The sequence below is a fragment of the Parasteatoda tepidariorum genome, chromosome 8 (assembly GCF_043381705.1).
Source record: "Parasteatoda tepidariorum isolate YZ-2023 chromosome 8, CAS_Ptep_4.0, whole genome shotgun sequence".
In the NCBI taxonomy this organism is placed as follows: Eukaryota; Metazoa; Arthropoda; class Arachnida; order Araneae; family Theridiidae; genus Parasteatoda; species Parasteatoda tepidariorum.
In genome coordinates, this window is record NC_092211.1 from 77,736,410 (window position 1) to 77,754,421 (window position 18,012).

Here is an 18,012-nt window from a genome sequence, read left to right on the forward strand (position 1 = left end):
ATACAATCAGTTTTTTAGGAGGCATGGGGAAGGGAGTAAATATTACCTCAGTGTATCTTGATAAGNATAAGTTAATTATAATTTATAAAATAAACAAACGGATTTTTAATAACTGATTACTGAATTTCAATTTTCAATTGATGGTTGATTATGTAAAATTTTGAGAAATTTCAGTGTTAACAAAAACTTTCAAGATTTTTAATACTTGAAATCATGAAAATATGCCCATAAAATCGCGAATAAGCATTTTAAAATGAATTTACAATGATAAAGTATTTGCTTTTAATAAAACTCGTAAGTTTTAAATTTAGATGTAATAGTAAAGTTTTTTTTTTTCTTTTTTTTTCTTTTTTTGTAACTATTTGGTAGTTTTACAGTATTCTGCTTAGGTTTTACTTATATTAAAATTTTTTTGTGAAAAATTATCACTTTATTATAATTAAATCATATCAGTTTGTTTTAATAAAAAGAAAATTAATAAAAACAAAATTACTATTTACAATTTCTAAAAGATACATTGGCATTAAAAAAAAGTAAGCAATCGGAAAAAAATGAGCAAAATGATAATTTCCAAATTTATATACATATTTAACTATCCATTAAATATAATTGTAAAACAAATACATTTGGTCATTTTTAGTATCTTTCATTTCGTCTAGTTTCTTCCAATTTCCTCCAGTTTCTTCCAGTATTCTGGGAGGCTTCTTTCGGACAAAATGTCAACCCTGATTATAACGGATAACAACCCAATAACTGAAACTCATAAGTTAGAGAGAACAAACTATAAGAAATCTTCTTCTGATAAAATATTTATAAGTTGGTAAGTTGGATATTTTTAATGCTTAGAAAAACTAATAAAATTTATTTGTTCTATATATTTGTGATATAGGGTCACTGAATTACATTTTGCAATTTTTACCCTTTCCCTCTTCGAAGTTCGCAGTTTGGAAATTCTCAGACTAAAAGTCGCTCCTTTGATTGAAACGTTGTTTCGGTTTCTAGCCCTAAATGCCCGATATAGATACCCAATATAAATATAGTTTTGTCTATGGTAAGAACTCCCCCGCCACTGAGGCCGTCTGCTGCCATGAAAATAGGAATAACGCATTTCAGAAAGGGTAGCTTCTCTTCGTTCAACCGAAGAAAAAGATTCCCTTTCCCTCACCGATCCGAATCAAAACCTGCCCTAAACAATGACCCAACACCCCTACTTGAAATCGTTATCACTCGTTACCATAGTTACCGCCACATGTTCCGACGAATGGCTAGGGGAGTTCTTACATTAGAAAACTTATAGCTAAAGTGTGCCACCCCGAGATAAATTTTAGCAAGCAGATCGAATTTATTAGGAGGGTGTTAAAAGGAGAAAAAAACTTACATTTGGCCTTAAGTGATGCATTTTTATGCTGAATCGAATAACATCAAAATCAAATCGATAAAACTAATAGTACAGAAGTTATAAGGAATTTAATAAGTGTAAAAAAAGTGAAAATTTTTATTTTATGTGTTTACATATCTGAATTACGAATTCAGAAAAATTAATAGGTATTATTAATTATTGCCTATGTATTTATTTACTCTAAATCGAATGACACCAAAACAATAATCGAGTAGACTAATAATTCAAAGGGTATATAGACTAAAAAATACAATTTTATGATAACTATTTAAGTCCAATGTTGATGCATAAGCACAAATCATAGATATACAGATAAAAAAAATCTGCAAAAAATCATAGAGGAACATTGTTTTCTTCTTATTTTCTGCAGAAAATACGAAGTAACTTTTCGATTTGTACAATTTTATTTTAAGACCAGCTTTATAAACAAGTATTTATATGCTTAATCGGTAACTGCGCTGTGATTTTTCTCCTTAAAATATATGTGTCACTTATTATATTCGTCTTCTTTTTTTTCTTCTTTTCTTTTAAATGAAATAATGAAAAAAATCTAAGAAAAATCATACCAAAATCAATCAAAGCTATAAAAAATTTTCCTGCATGATAGAAAAATTGTTTTTCATTCATTTTTATTTCTATAGAATGAAGTACGTAACAGCGGTACGTAATCAGTTCTGGGGTTCAAACACTATCGGACAGACAATTCAGCCCAAGTGTCTCCTATCATGTCTTAGTGATTCCATTAAGATATGATCGATAATGTATGTAAATGTGGAACAGACCCTTAATTTTAAAAAATTAAATTTGCCAGTTTTCATTTAAACAATTATGAAAATTAATTTATTTTCATAAAAACTTTGAGAAATCCTAAATCCAAATGATCGTAAGAATTAGTCCATGAAGTGACTAAATTCGCCCAATTTAAACTGAGTGAATCGGTAAATTTTTTTTATCAGCATAAGTGGCTAACCTCTGCATTTAAGTTACAAATGCAAAAATTAAATAAATAAATAAATGGAAAAAAATAAGAATAAAAAAAATAAAAGAGGTTATCAAATAGGGATGACATAAGCCTACAGTACGCTCCCAGTCTTTTTATTTCCTAGAAAAAAGTTATAATGAACAACATTACTGGGAGTTGACGTATTATGTTTAAAATTTTTGAAAATTTATAAAAATGATATATAAAGAGACGAAAATAATATGAAAAGCTCTTGCCTCAAGTACGTAGGTATGGATTACTTTAATAAAAGCGTATGAAATAAAACAATTGTTAACAACTATTGTAAGAAGACGGTTAGAGGCTAAAACGAAAAAAGATTGGATGTTTAGCTAAAATTGGGGTTACATAAAAATTAAAGCCAAAGGAAAATGCTTGGTGGGGATAAAGTTTCACGTCAAAGCATTTCTCTAACCCGATGAAATCCCGAAACGAAATTAATTCTCAGGATGGCTATCGTCTTTTAACGGTGGACGGACTAGTAAGAAAGTTCAATCTTAATTAAGATAGTAGTAAAAAATTACACCTCGAAACTTTATGCAGAGCTAGACATAAAATTGTCCCAAAATGAATGAATGTTATTAAAACGACATTGACTTAAATTTCAAGTGGAACCAACTAATATATATATATATATATACATTGTTCACTTTATCAATTTACATTGTCTAGGGCTGTTTTGTCAAAAGTGGGGTGTTATAGCAGCAGACTTTGTTTATGCGTGTATTATTCGAAATTCTTTTTCTGAAATTTAGAAAACGCATCTTGTTTTTGTTTAATAGTGAAATTGTTTGCATTATATATGAAAAGTAATTTCCTCCAATAACATTATTTGTTTATTTGCATAACTTTGAAACTATGAAAATTAACTATGATAATTATGATCATCGAACTATGATAACTTTGAATATTAGTTCGTTGACATATATTTTCCCGGTCACTAAGAATCCTCGTTTCGCACTGAGAAAAACAAATATGGGAGGAACTACCAGAATATAGTAAAATTTACTGTGTTTCGGTCAAAAAGCTCAGTAAGTTTTAGTGATGCTCTCTGGTAATGATTTTGGTAAAATTAATTATAATATTTTTTCAATGCGTAATAAGATTTATTAAATGTGCCAAAATTTGGTAACTTTATCATGATAACTTAGATACTGGCATAAAAATCATTTATCCGGTAAAATTTACTTTTCGATTTTGTATATTATGGGGACTGGAAAGCATTATTTTTTTTCGTTCCATTTCGATTTATTTTCAATCCAGCATTAAAAGGTTATTGCAATTGAGGGTGCATACATTATTGATTAAAATTATAATCTTGATAACAAATATTAATTACACCGAAACGACATTACGTTCCGGCCTCCCTAATATTATTTTACTACATGTGTGGAAATAAGATCACTAATTTTGAAAATCAGAATTTTCAATAAACTGTTACCTAATGAACTAAAACATTACCAAATGAATGATTTAAATACCGTATATTTTAATTTTATTAATCAAAATTATTTTCCCCAGTAATGTTATTGCCATTCAGTACAGTAATCTTATCTAAACACTAATTCTTAGCTAAAACGTCGTTTTTGGTTCATGTACAAAACAAATACCTGAAGTTATCCCTCTTACAATGTTAGTTTTAACTCAATCTTAATGTTTCAAAAGCAGAAAAAAAAAATTACTATCTAGGCAAGTAAGGTACTATTTCCTATGGTTTTTTTTATATATATATGATTAAGAGTAAAGCAAATTCAATATTACTGACATTTTAATGTTTTAGTATGTGTAATATATATTAAAAAAAATCGATATATCAGATATATAATATTTACGTGTCTCTTCTTGACTATTGAGATATTGTTCTATCGATACTTTCTTACAGTAAATTAAATAAAAAAAAACGAAAGTATTTCTTTATAAAGTAAGTATTTCTTTATATCTTACGCACGAAAATCTCAAAACTTCGGAACTATTAGCTTTATCGATTTTTAGTTTTGCTTCATTCAATTCAACACTATGAAACACACAGTTAGCAGTTCTATGTTTAATAGAACAGCTAAGTCTAGACAGAAATGCCTAAATCGTAAATAGTTACTAATTAAAAAAATATGCTTTTTATGAATAAAACCCTTAAAACTCCCAAACTATCAGTCTTATTGATTAAGATCGATTATCGTTTGATTTAACGAAATTGAATACATAGATTGTTTTGTAACATAACATTAAAAACAATACCTATCATCAATATATTGATTTCTATGCTTTTTGAATTGTTTCTTCTTAACAAATTCAAGATAGTCATTGAAAAGATGCCTACTTTTAGTAAAAAAAGTCTCAATTTTTAAAACATTTCACAGTTCTACCCTTGATTTATTCTGAATTCAACTACTTAAGAACCGGCCTACATCTATTTATTCTAGTTGATTTTAAAAATGCTAAACCAAGTAAATTTTCCGCAGTTAAATAACGCTGTCTGAAAAAAAAAACTCAAACTAATTGCAATAAATATAATTGCTTAGGAAAAAGATTCTTAAATTCCATATCTAAGAACTTTTTCATTTCGTTTAAAAAAAATGGAGTAAGAACTTTTCAAAAAAAACAGAGTAAATTATAATTACGATTGCGGTTAATAACAAAGCAAGCGTCAAAAAGAAGAAGAAAAAAACTTGTTTTTAGCGAATTTTACGGAAAACCCAAAGCTATAAATTTCTTCTGATTACCCTCAACTTAAAATTACTTACAAGAGTTGGATAATTTAATGAGGTTGTTTGTTGCCTCAGGCGTTATAGTTTAAGATATGACAAAATTTAAATTAATAATAAGCGCTTCGTGTTATAGCACTTCCCTTAATTCAATTCCTTAATAAGATAACAGTGTTTGAGTAATTCTCCTTAAGTAAGAATTGCTGCTTACATTAATCTAAAAGCTGTTTTCAGACATCTTCCGTAATTATGGGTAAGGGATACATGTATAAATTAGTGAAATTAAAAAAAATACTAGTTTACTTTTTAATGACGCAAAACTGTTCTGGCTGAGAAAAACAATATTCAATATTCATTAAAATGATATTTCAATAAATATAGTAATTTCTCTATAATTCCACTTTTATTCTTTTCTTTATTTTAAACTGGCTGGATACCAGTTCTTCACTATAAATTTGAAATTGTGGGAATAAAATTGCTCTTTGCCTCCGCTGTTCAAATTTAAGAGTCCCGTAGTGGACTGATCACAAAAGATACGATTCCACTATGCACCATAGTGGGAGACCACTTTGATCAGCCTGCGTAGGGACCGAGGGTGCGCGGTATCAGGGCACATTAAACTGTTCTACCGTAGAGTGCTGGACTTCGCGCAGGTCGTCGGGCTACCAAAACAAGCGAGCCATCCTCTCTGCAGAGGATCAAAATTGTGATGGCATGTCTTCGGATCATTCTCTGGGATGTTTTTCAGACTATTGCCAACAGCCTATTGTGCAGCTCTAGTGCGACGCAAATAAAGTACTTACCAGTGTCACAAATTTGAGAACCAACAGAATAAAAAAAATTGTCAAAATTGTGATAAAATGTACCAAATAACTCCAACGCAAATTATATTTGAAATTTAAATCCCCATGTATTCAAATTTGAAACAGCATATTCTTAATTCTGAGCAAATTGCACTGTTTCAAAAGGAATGTGGAGGTTGGAATTGGCGAAAAAATGTTCGTTGACTGCCGGTTGGATTTGAATCTAGGACCTCTGGGTTCGTAGTAGGATGCTCTAGCCACTTTAGTCCTGCTCCTCAGTTGAAGGATAGTAAGGAAACTTTACATAGTGGTCCCCACAATGACACTTCATGGAATACATTCCATTCGCATAAAAATTTTCGAGATATAGTGAAAAATGCAAAAATTTAAATTAAAATTACCAATTACCTGGCCATATTCTCCAAATTGTAACCATTTGTGCAATTGAAATTATAAATTGCTATCGGAACTATTATGGCATATTTTTGCTCAGTTTAAATTATCCAAAATAATAATTAAATCAGCATTTATATTCTATGTGTTCTACGGCTGCACATTTTTTTTTGAGTTAAGGGCCACTTCTACTGTATGTTGATCAATGAAGGGCGGCATGTCCAAGTATTTAAAAATGTTGCCTGCAATTATGATATTTTTAAATAAATATCAGAGTTTTAAGCACTAAATCCTTTTAATTTGTACCTTTTATAAGATATTTACAATACAGTTAATTATTAGAATTTCTTCAAAATTGAAGTCATTTTTTTTTAAATGCAAACATTTGGAAACAGAAGTGCTGTGTATCACACAATACTAAACAACAATTATGAACAAACAATTCTAACAAAGTCTAACAATTATGAACTTTAATGTTCATCGAGTAAAAGGAAAATAAATACTTTATTGAGACTATAAATCTAACTGTATTTGATTCGGACATCAGTCGTCACTCAAAATGAGCGTTCGATGACGTATGCTGTCTGACTTGCAAATTGACCAATCAGGGGTTAGCGCTCGTTTCAAGCAGGCGTTTTGTAACGCCGACCTGTCCTAAGAAACCAGGCCTTAAAGTGGTAATGAAAAGGGGTGTGAACAGGGGTGCTGGCGTTTTACAACTAAAATGTAGTAATATATCTTTTCGTTCAATAAAGCGTCTGATAGAGAATTCCTTTTTCTTTCGATATAAAAGAGGATATCAGAATTTGAACCTCTTCCAAAAGTTGGTCATTTTTAGAGAAACTATACAAATCCGACTTGCTCCACCATGAGGTAGTTACAATAATGTTTAAACTTTTTACTCAACATGACTGCCCAAATAGCAGGCAACCTTACGGCAACTGTTGTATTTTTATTTTCATTATGTTGGCATAGAAAGATTGACGACTTAAGCCCATTTTAAAGTTATTAAAAATATTAATATGTTAAGCTTGTTGAATGTATATGAAAGCCTATGCAACTGAATCTTGCTTCAATTATGATCATAATATCTAAAATAAACCTTGAGAAGGTGAACTTATCTTTGGTTTGAGAACGCTTCCTACTCTTGATTTGAGAATAATGATTCATCTTGGATTTCAGAAGATTTTGCTTATCTTGCTTTGCAAAACCATGTTGCGCTTTGTGATAAAGGTTGCTGCTGATATTAAAGTCAACCTTACACTGCTATCTGGTTTTTTTGACTAGAGATCATTTTAAATGTGACGTCTTCAATGCGGGTACAGTGGAATCTTTTTTTTAATTTTCTTAGTTCTAAAATGATTATTTTATTTGCGAATGATCTTTACATTGGTATATCAATTGATTAAATTTTCGTTGGTACGGATGATAATATGCTGATAAATAATGATTGATTTAATAGTTAGACAATGACTGGGAAACGATGAAATAATGTTAATTATTTGTATTTCAATAGTACAGAAAAGTTTTAAAAGAAAAACGTATTACAAATATTTAATTTCTTAAAGAATACATAATTAATACATTTAAAATCTAATTAAAAATTTTGCATAAAATTTAAATAAAAATATTAAAAATTCTAAATTTAAATTCTAACTTAAAGTTTTAGTAGCTATTTTCAAAAATAATTTTTATTTATATATCTTGATAATGATTCTTAAGGTAAAATAATGATTGAATTAATATTCAGACAATGTCGAATCTCAGATCTAATTAATGTTTCAATCATTTACAAAAAGTGTAATAAGCATTTTAAAAGTTCCAAAGCTTTTTCCAGTTTAACAATGGTTATTTTTAAATTCGAAAACAATTTCTAAACCCCAAATATAAAATGTAAGAACATTTCTAACTAAGAAAGGAGCTAATACGAAGTTAAAACATTCAGACAAATGTTTAGATTGTTTGATGTAAAACATTCGGTACATGCAAATCAATCGTCCTTTTTTCCTGATTCTTTTTCCTTTCATTCTTAACAGGAAGAATTTCTTTTCAGGGCCCTCTAGAAAGCAATAAAATAAATGTAAAAGAAAAAGAAAATAGTTTTCTTAGAGCACAAAAAGTATGGTTTGTGGATTTAATAGCTGCTGACATTGAAGCGAAAAGCCAGAGAATTTTCAACAGAATTCTTTCTGCAATCGCTGAATGAAACCAATATATTTTTCAGCATTTATTTGAAAAATACTCTGCAAATCCCAAGCGAGCAATTGTCCTGTCAAACTTAGATATCTTTTAAAGAAAATGTATTTGTGAGGATTGAATATTTAGGAAAAGCTAAAAAATAGAGCCACACGTTGCATGTAGTGAGTATCAAACGAAGAAAGGCGTAAAAATACATAGGTACATCATAAGAAAGAAAAGTCCCAAGCAATATTACTCTAATTATTTTTCATTAGTCATTTGGTGTAAAAAGGATTTTTTTCAAATTAATTCATTTAAAAAGAAGTTTTTTTTCAAAATTCTGTAACGAATTTGTTTCTATATTATTATTCAGCTTATTTGAATCAAACAAATGACCTACCCTTTCAAAAAATAAGGTGTTTTGGATTTTTTTGGGGGAGGGGGGTTGATATTTGTAAAAAAGACACCTGAGGTTGAAAATGAGGTAATGTTTTGCACCAAAAAAAAAAAAACCTCATTAATAAACTTAAATTTTAACCTGCTTGATTGGATGTAGAATTTAATTGTATCAGAGCTTTGCGATAGTCAAAGTTAAATTTGTAGTACAAGTATGTTATGTAAAGATTTGTAACACCTCACAAAATCAACCTCATATGTAACTCAAAAATAATTTTAGTTTAGATCAGGTCAAATTATTCACACCTTAATTATACGTATTTGCTTGAAATGTAGAAAACATCACCCGTACACCCCGAAAGCAACCTCACTAAGCTGGTTTCTTTAAAGTAGATTGCCATCAACCTCAAAACAACATCAAATGTGAATAAAACAACTTCATACACCTTGATTATACCTTGGGAGTATGATCTTTTAAGGTTGCCATTGAAATAAACTTCGAATAAACCTCAAAACAACCTTATATAAAACTCAAAAATACCTTACATGTTTGTAAGGGTAGTTAAATAAAAAAAACTAAAAAAAAGGTTACAGGATAAAAAAAATGTAAAGTAGAGATTTTATATCAGATTTTTTTACAGGATTTGATTAGATTGTTTGGATGTAGAATTTAATTGTACCAGAGCTTAAATTCGTAGTGCAAGTATATAATGTAATGATTTGTAATATTGCAAAGAGGTAAATTGAAGAGAAAAACTCAATTGCATAAGAGTTTAGAGGATCTCATAACTAAATTTAGTATGAAAGATGTCAAAGGAATCAATTCAAAGTAGTAAAGTCGTTGAACAGCAGACCCAATTTTCGGGTTTACGACTACCAATGTTTAACTCCGTAGTCTTGTAATTTTGAACCCTTCAAAAGACAAGGGAATTCCTGGATCAAGTATTGGGAGAAGTTTGCCTTTGTGGAGGACTTTTTTTAATGGAGCTAACCCGCATTTGCGTTACATGGAGGGGAAGACCACGAGAACCTCCCACGGTTAGCCTGACGGCAAGGGGACTCTAACCCAGGGCTCGAAAAACCACCCGTCCGCCCGTCCTCGGCGGTCAAAAATTCCCCGCGGGCAACGAATTTCTCGAATCCGACGTCCGCGCGGACGGTCATTTTCCCGTTAATGTTGGTGATACATGTTCAATTTTTATTATCTTATAAGAGTCTAGCGCCTCACTTCTGAAACGATCCTCTAATCTAGAAATACAGCAACATACTGCGCATGGTGGAATTGATGTTTTCTCTGTCTCCCATACTGCAGCGGTTGAAAGGGACTTTTCAGCAATGAACAAAAAAAGAAAAGAAAAGAAAAACATTACGAACTGGTCTTAAACAAGAAGCGTTAAACGCAATTATGAACATCTACCTAAATGGAAAACCCCTTTTAGATTCTTGTGCAGAAACCTCTGTAAATCACTAGCTTGATTGTGGAACTGGCAAACGTCATATTTGATTCATTTAAAAAACGCAGTACCCTCGGATAAATTGACATTCCGGATAACTTGACATTTGTCATTTAAGTTATTTCATAAAAGAAATACTAAGTTCCTATTAGTAACCTAGTATTCCTTTTATTACTGCATAATGCAATCCTAGTAACAATTCATTGTGCAATTTATATAAATGTTTGTAATAAGTAAGAGAAAATTACATTTTTATTTATTTAGAAGCGACGGGTTAGTTTCAAAGGAGGACGGGTACATTGTTGGACAAGCCGTCCTCGGGGACCGGTAAAATTTTTGAGTTTTTTCGAGCCCTGCTCTAACCCATGATCCGTCTACCACTGAAGATATTTTTCGTAAGCACTGTGGTCTGTGCAAGCCGGATGTGGAATTCGTATCTACCAGCCATCGCCGGCATTCGAACCCGGTTCATCTCGTTGGAAGGCGAACGCTCTATCCCTTGAGCCATTACGGGTGATATTTGATACCTTGTAAAATTTAATTTTACAAGCATTAATTGAAAAAATATATTATTTTCTTTCATGATAATTTGGACCTAAATAATTCCTGTTACAATAATTATTCACTTAAATTAAAAATTCAAGAACAAACAATATATTAGCTTCATTATATTAACATTTTTCTCTTTGTATAAGAAATATATACAGAATATGCTGTCTATTATATATTTTGTTCCAGAAAGTATGATGTATGTTGTGTTTTTTTTTCTCAAGAATTTCAGCTGGTCCATATTTTTAAAGCATAAACTTTTATTTTTTTCCCTCAAAACTAACATGCATAGTTCAAACATCACGTTATACTTCGAAACAACTTTGGTGGAGTTTACAATTTTAAAATAAACACTACCGGATAAGACAAATATCTATTCCAGTCACGGAGCGCTTGAAGTCGAAATAAGCCTTTGGCTTAAACTTTGTACTGTGGTCAAAATGAAAATTTAATGCTCAAAATCTTACAAGATTATCTTAAGTAAACTTCGACCCGATAAGCCGCTTACCAAATATTCCATAAATCATGGGGTGAATAGTGAAGAAATTTATTGAGGCTCTCTTGAAATAAACTGGACTAACACTCAAGTTAGATCCGAAGTTATTGGAGGTTTTTTAAAGAAAAAAGTCTTAAAAAAGAATCTTATGTGTATTTATAAGAAGAAAAAAAATTCTGAGTTATTCTGTTATATAAAAATTACAGTTACAATTAGAATTAATTGAAGTTAATAATTGAAATATTTTTAAACTAACTTAAAATTTAAAAAAATAATTTGTTTTTATTATGCTCTAACACTATTGGGAAAAATATAATTAACACTATCGGTTCAAGATTTCATATTACTTAATAAACATATTGACTTAGTGGTTAAAGCCCTCAACTGTCATGGTGAAGAAGTGGAGTTCGATCCCCGGTAGTGGTTTATTGCAGCCCACTTAGCTTTAGGCTGATGGGTATCAGCTTGTTTAATATATTGAGGCGTTCGCTGTATAATACTGACCACATGGCCAATACCAAGTCATTAGTCACGAAATTTTGTAGCTTTACCCTTCTTAGCCCCCTGACCAACAACGGGCTGTTGCTATAATACTTTACTTTTAATAAATATACGAGACGTTGCCTTTTTTTAAAATTTTATAAGTGAATTTCTTGATCCAGGTTCAAATCCCAGCCATGGCTGAGATTGATAAAAGTTCTGCTCCCGGTTGGCACCTGCCAACAGTGCTGCCGTAAAAATAGCCTCAGTGGTAGACGGATCATGGGTTGGAATCCCCTTGTCCTCGCTCTAGCGGTGAGAAGTTTTCATGATTTAACTTATCGAAAGAGAGTTAATAAAATAATAAAATTCACGGAAAAGCAAGAATTTCATTACTGATTTTTTTTTTTTTTTTGAAAAAACTTTTTGTAACTAATTATATTTTTTTTATAATGACTAACAAACTGGTAAATAGTGAAGTAACTTTCCTTTGACGTGACATATGGCACTTGTGACAAGTTTTGATCAATAAATTTAATGCATTTTTAGTAAATTTAAAATTTTAATGTATTCTATATTATTTATTAGGGTTTCTCTAAAGGGGGCAAAAATGTGTAAAAATAGCTCTGGAACAAATACAATCAAATTTCAGAACTCCATGAACGCACTATTACGTATTGTTACGTGTTCAATACAACATCTACTCATTTTTAAGACCATGACAACCACAAATTGCTCAAAAGGAGTACATGATGCGTCGATTTTGATACAATGCATCGTACTCAAAAATGAGTATAGTATGCTGTATTTAGCATGTCATTATATTCAATAATGAGTACATGGTGTTTTGAGATTCAAATATCTATGTTTTAGGGCAATTTTGACACATTTATGAAAACTTTTTTGCGAAAACCAATTTTTTTTTACAGAGAGGTGATAGCAATTTCTGCTAATTTTTAGAAATGCCCTGTTATTTAAATGCAGCATTATTCATCGTCACCATTATTTCTATATCGTTAATATCATAGTATTGAACAATTATAATGAAACTAAAATGCAGCAGCATACACTTCGTTTATTGATTTAATAAATCTGTATAATAGTAAAGAAAATTGCCTTGTTAATAACTTTTTATGATTAATTCAATAAAATTCTTGAACACTTTTCTTTAAATTACCATGTATTAGTGATAACTTGTGATATATTTTTTCTGATTTTAAGCAAGCCTCCATTCATAATAAGATAAAAGATATGAAAGAAGAAAATTTAAATTGAATCATTCCTGTAATTTTGACGATATAAAAGTAATAAAGGATTTTAAGTAAAAGCAAATTCAATTTCAGGTACTATATTTTTCAGGTAAAACGTATATTTAAATTTTTTTTTTGCTATTTTCATTTTTTTTCATTGGAATAAAATGTAAATGTACAATTTGAAAAAAAAGCAACACAAAAACTTTTTTAAAATATTATACTGATCATATTTTTTTAACTTTTCCTTTCATTAAATTTAAATATGTAATTAGAATTATTTTCCAACAGTAGGAGAATCTAAGAATGTATATCAAATAAAGAAAAATACTGGTTCGGTATTTAGAGTCGTTTATGGTTATATATTACTTATTCGTTAAAATAAAATAATATCAAGAAATATTACTTACTTAACCCATATCAAATATTATATTGATTTTTTTATTTTCCTTTTTTTCCATTAATTAACTAAGTTTAAATGCGCTTTTAGAAAAATTGCTGTCTAATACGGTAAAGTCAAAAAAGTTAAAATATACTGCAGCAAATGAGGTAAAATGTAGTAAAAGATGTTTTTTATCTTCATATTGAAAAACTTCTTTTCCGCTATCAATGAGAAAGATATTTTTTTCTTGCGTGATATGAATCATTTGTTCTAAGAAAATACAACTGCCTAAAAAAATAGCGCTACTGGGTTTTGCAGAAAAAGGAAGGAGAGTATAATGAATGTTTGAAGTGAGTTACACTGAATCAAATATATTATACTTTGTAACCACATTTCCTACTTTTTTTTCATGATCACTTAGTTAAATATAACTTCGTAATAGATCTATTTCAATCAAACAACCGAAAGCTGCATATAATTGTTTATAGACATTAATAAAAGTTTTTACATAAGTAATTAAGTTTCAATTCTTGTGTGTTCTAAATATATANTATATATATACATACATATATTACCACTATAACGAAAATAATTTTATTATGGAAATCATTTAAGTTATGTAAGAAATGTATGCTTTTATACAAAAAATGTATGCACTTTTTTCGGCTGTAAAATTTATTAAAATATCAAGAAATAAAGACGTAATAATTACGTTGACGCAAACTACACTATAAAAAATCTGTTAAATTTACAGGAAAAAAACAGTCAGCTGGTGTGCCAGTATAAAACTGTTTATTTTAAGAAAAATACTCTTATTCAAAAAAGTGTCCTTGGTTTTTAAGCAAATAAGTACACTGTTAAAAATAAAGTTCAACGTTTCATCAAAAAATTGTTGCCAATTTAGTTTACCCAATATAATAAGAAGGTTTGTGCGAAGTTCGACTAATATCGTAGTGCTGTAAGAATTACTATTTATGCAGTTAAACATTGAATTGAATACAAGGTTTTTCTTTATACCCATTTTTCAGTGAGACTACGAACCAGGTACATGGTTTGACTGCTAACGGAATTTTAGGTGTAAGATTGAAACAAGCTTAATGTTTCGGATCAATTTTGCGGTGAAAGGGTGAACCATGTTTCAAACTATTATGTAAACGAGTTTGAGAGAAATATTAGTTTTAAAGAAAATATATGACTTAGTTCAGCGTATAACTACAATGGTGCTTTCGGGAGCACCAGCCAGGTAATATTCCGCATCTAGTTTCTTATATTGGTTAAAACTAAATCAACATTCATTTAATTTAATGTTCAGCCATGATATTAAATGTATTTATCCTATTTTCTTTTACATATAACCTTGTAGTTTAATTTTGGAGGTATTCACTGCAGCAAGTGAATATGCGATATACAATTTGCAATAGAAAGAAATCAACAAGCAAACAGCATCAATAAAAGCTTCAGGTATACTACATTCATCTCCTTCAGAACTAATTATAAAATTTCCATTCCATACGCTTTGATCTAAGTATATTTTCGGAAGAAAGGAATCTAAATCTAGGGTTTTTCCTCTTCAACTTAAATTGCATAACTAAAACAACAAAATTTCGTTCATATGGTGACGGTTTACTGGAGATTAAAGTTTTCAAAATTATTGTTCTTATTACTACACAATCAATAAAAAATAAAAATAAACTCAGTGATGCGACAGCCCATAGAGGGCCAAGGCCTACTGTACCCATATCAGTTTTCTTGACCTTGGGCTGAGGCGTGCAAGGTCAGATGTTCTGTTTGGGTGGTCAGTCGAACGCGGAACCCCCGGTGTTTAGTTCATAAGCATTCTTGGTAGTACTCATTTTATCGAAGCTATCCATTGAAGGGAGGGATGAGAGGCTGAGTCAATCTTGCCCGACCCCAGGATCAAACCAAGGACCCGTGGCACGAGAGAGTGAAGCACTACCACTCAATCACTGAATGTAAAATAAAAAATACAAAAAAAAGTACAATAATATAAGAAAATGCACTAAAAAATACAAAACTAGAAAGTAAGATTAAACAAATAAATGATTTTTACACCATGCTCTAATGCATCATGAGGAAATTGCCAAATTTTATCACACATTATAAAACCCTATTTCATTGTTAATTTTTCCTAAGCCATTATCAAAGTTCTTCAATAAAAACTACCGAGCTGGTTCCCATAAATCCAGAAACACGATAAATTTTGACATATTTTGGTAGTTTTGGCAATATTTTTTTTTTTCAGTGTAGTTTATTAAATTTTACTTAAAATATTTTAACCAACACATTAGCAAATGTATCTTTAAAAGACGGAAAGCTTTAAAGCTTTTCATGTATATTCTAGGAAATTTTATTTATTCATTTTGCTTTTTAGTGATTTTACCCTTCTTCTCCGGGGGGGGGGAGGAAATATTTCACTGAAAGTCTTAAACTCAGCATCTATGTAAGTAGCTATTTTATCAGCAATTTTCTTCAAATCTGAAATAGACTCACCAAATATATATTCTGTTTCAATTGTTTCTCGATACTTAAAATATAAAAAAAAATATCGGTGAATGAATTTCTGCTCTGCTGTATAACTAAACAGGATTTATATTTCATAACCTTTAGAAAATTCTAGAAAATGAAGTATTATATCTGAAACATGTGCGCTTCTCATCGCTTCACATCTTAGTGGCAAAATTTCTCAGAATGAATTCTTCGGGGTGGCAATATATCTTCCTTTTGATATCTAATACGTATATGAAAGCTTCAGACCTGGACGAAATAGGATTTCTTTACTTCCTTTCAAATAAAATAGGATATTTTGAAAAGGCATCATTGATTTTGTTTTGCACTCATATTTGCTTGTTTAAAGATATAGTGAGATGAAGTAAAAGAATACAATTTTTGAATATTTTATCTTATTTATATCATTTTCAACGAAGAGAAAAGCATTTTCTTTACAGTCAAACGTAATATAATGCATTATTGAGTTCAGTTTAATTTCTCATTCTCAATAAAGTGTTAAAATATATCCATGTTTTTCGTAAAAGAAAGATAGTGAGATGAAATAGAAGATTGCAATTTCTGAACTTCTTTTCCTATTTATATAATTTTTAATGACGGTAAAAAATTTCTCTAGAAAACATTATTCAGTACATTATTAAGTCTAATTTAATTTCTCGTTCTCAATAAAGAATTAAAACATTTTTAAGTTAAAATAAAGATTTTCATAAAATAAAGACAGTAATAGGAAATGAAGGAATGCATTTTTTGAATATTATATCCCATTTATATCTTTGTTAAAGACGAGAAAAGCATTTCGCTTGGAATAAAATATTATTTAGTGCAGACTTAAGTCTAGTATAATTTCTCATTCTTTATAATTAAATAAACCATTTTTAAGTTAAAGTAAAGATTTTCATATAATAAAGAATTCATGTATAGTGAGATGAAATAGGGATTTCAATTCTCGAATATCTTACATTATTTATATAATTTTCAATGGTGATAAAAGCATTTTCTCTTGAGTAAAAATAGTATTTGGTGCATTATTAAGTCTATTTTAATTTCACATTCTCAATAAAGAGTTGAACTATTTTCAAGTTAAAATAAAGATTTTCATAAAATAAAGATAGGTGAAATAGGGGAATGCAATGTTTGAATATTTTATCCTATTTAAATCATTGTTAAAGATGAGAAAAGCATTTTCTCTTGAGTAAAACATGTCTTAGAGCAGAGTTAACTCTTATTTAGTTTCTTATTTTCAATGATATGCCCAAATTTATTTTTATTAAAATAAATATTCTCATAAAGTAGAGAATTCAGATATAGTGAGATGAAATAGGAGAATGAAATTTTCGCATATCATATCCTATTTATATTCGTTTCAATGACGAAAAAAAGCATTTTCTCTTGAGTAAAAGCATTATTAAGTCTAGTTTAAATTTCACATTCTCAATAAGAAGTTAAAATATATTTAAGTTAAAGAAAAATGATTTTCATAAGGTAAAGAATTTAGATATAGTGAGATGAAATAGGAGAATGAAATTTTCGCATATTATATCCTATTTATATTATTTTCTATGACGAAAAAAGCATTTTCTCTTGAGTAAAACATTATTTGGTGCATTATTAAGTCTAGTTCAATTTCCAATTCTCAATAACAGATTAAAACATTTTTAAGTTCATGTGAACATTTTCATCAAATAAAGTATTCAGATATGGTTACATGGATGAGAGTCGAATAGAAATTTTTCAAGATATTGGCTTAAGCAAAGAAATATCAGCACTGATTTGCACTCATCTTCTAATAACATGATGACTCCCTGCAATTAATTTCACATGATTTCTAACGAATAGCAGTATGAATCTAATCAAAAGAGCCGAGTACTGGTTTTGTCCAGCTGGTAGAACCTTTTCTTTTATTTCAAGTATTACAGCATTCGATATTCGTAAAAAAATTATTGTTCTGAAAAGCATCACTATCTTATAAATTCAATTAAAATAAGCAGAGAAATAATTTAGTGA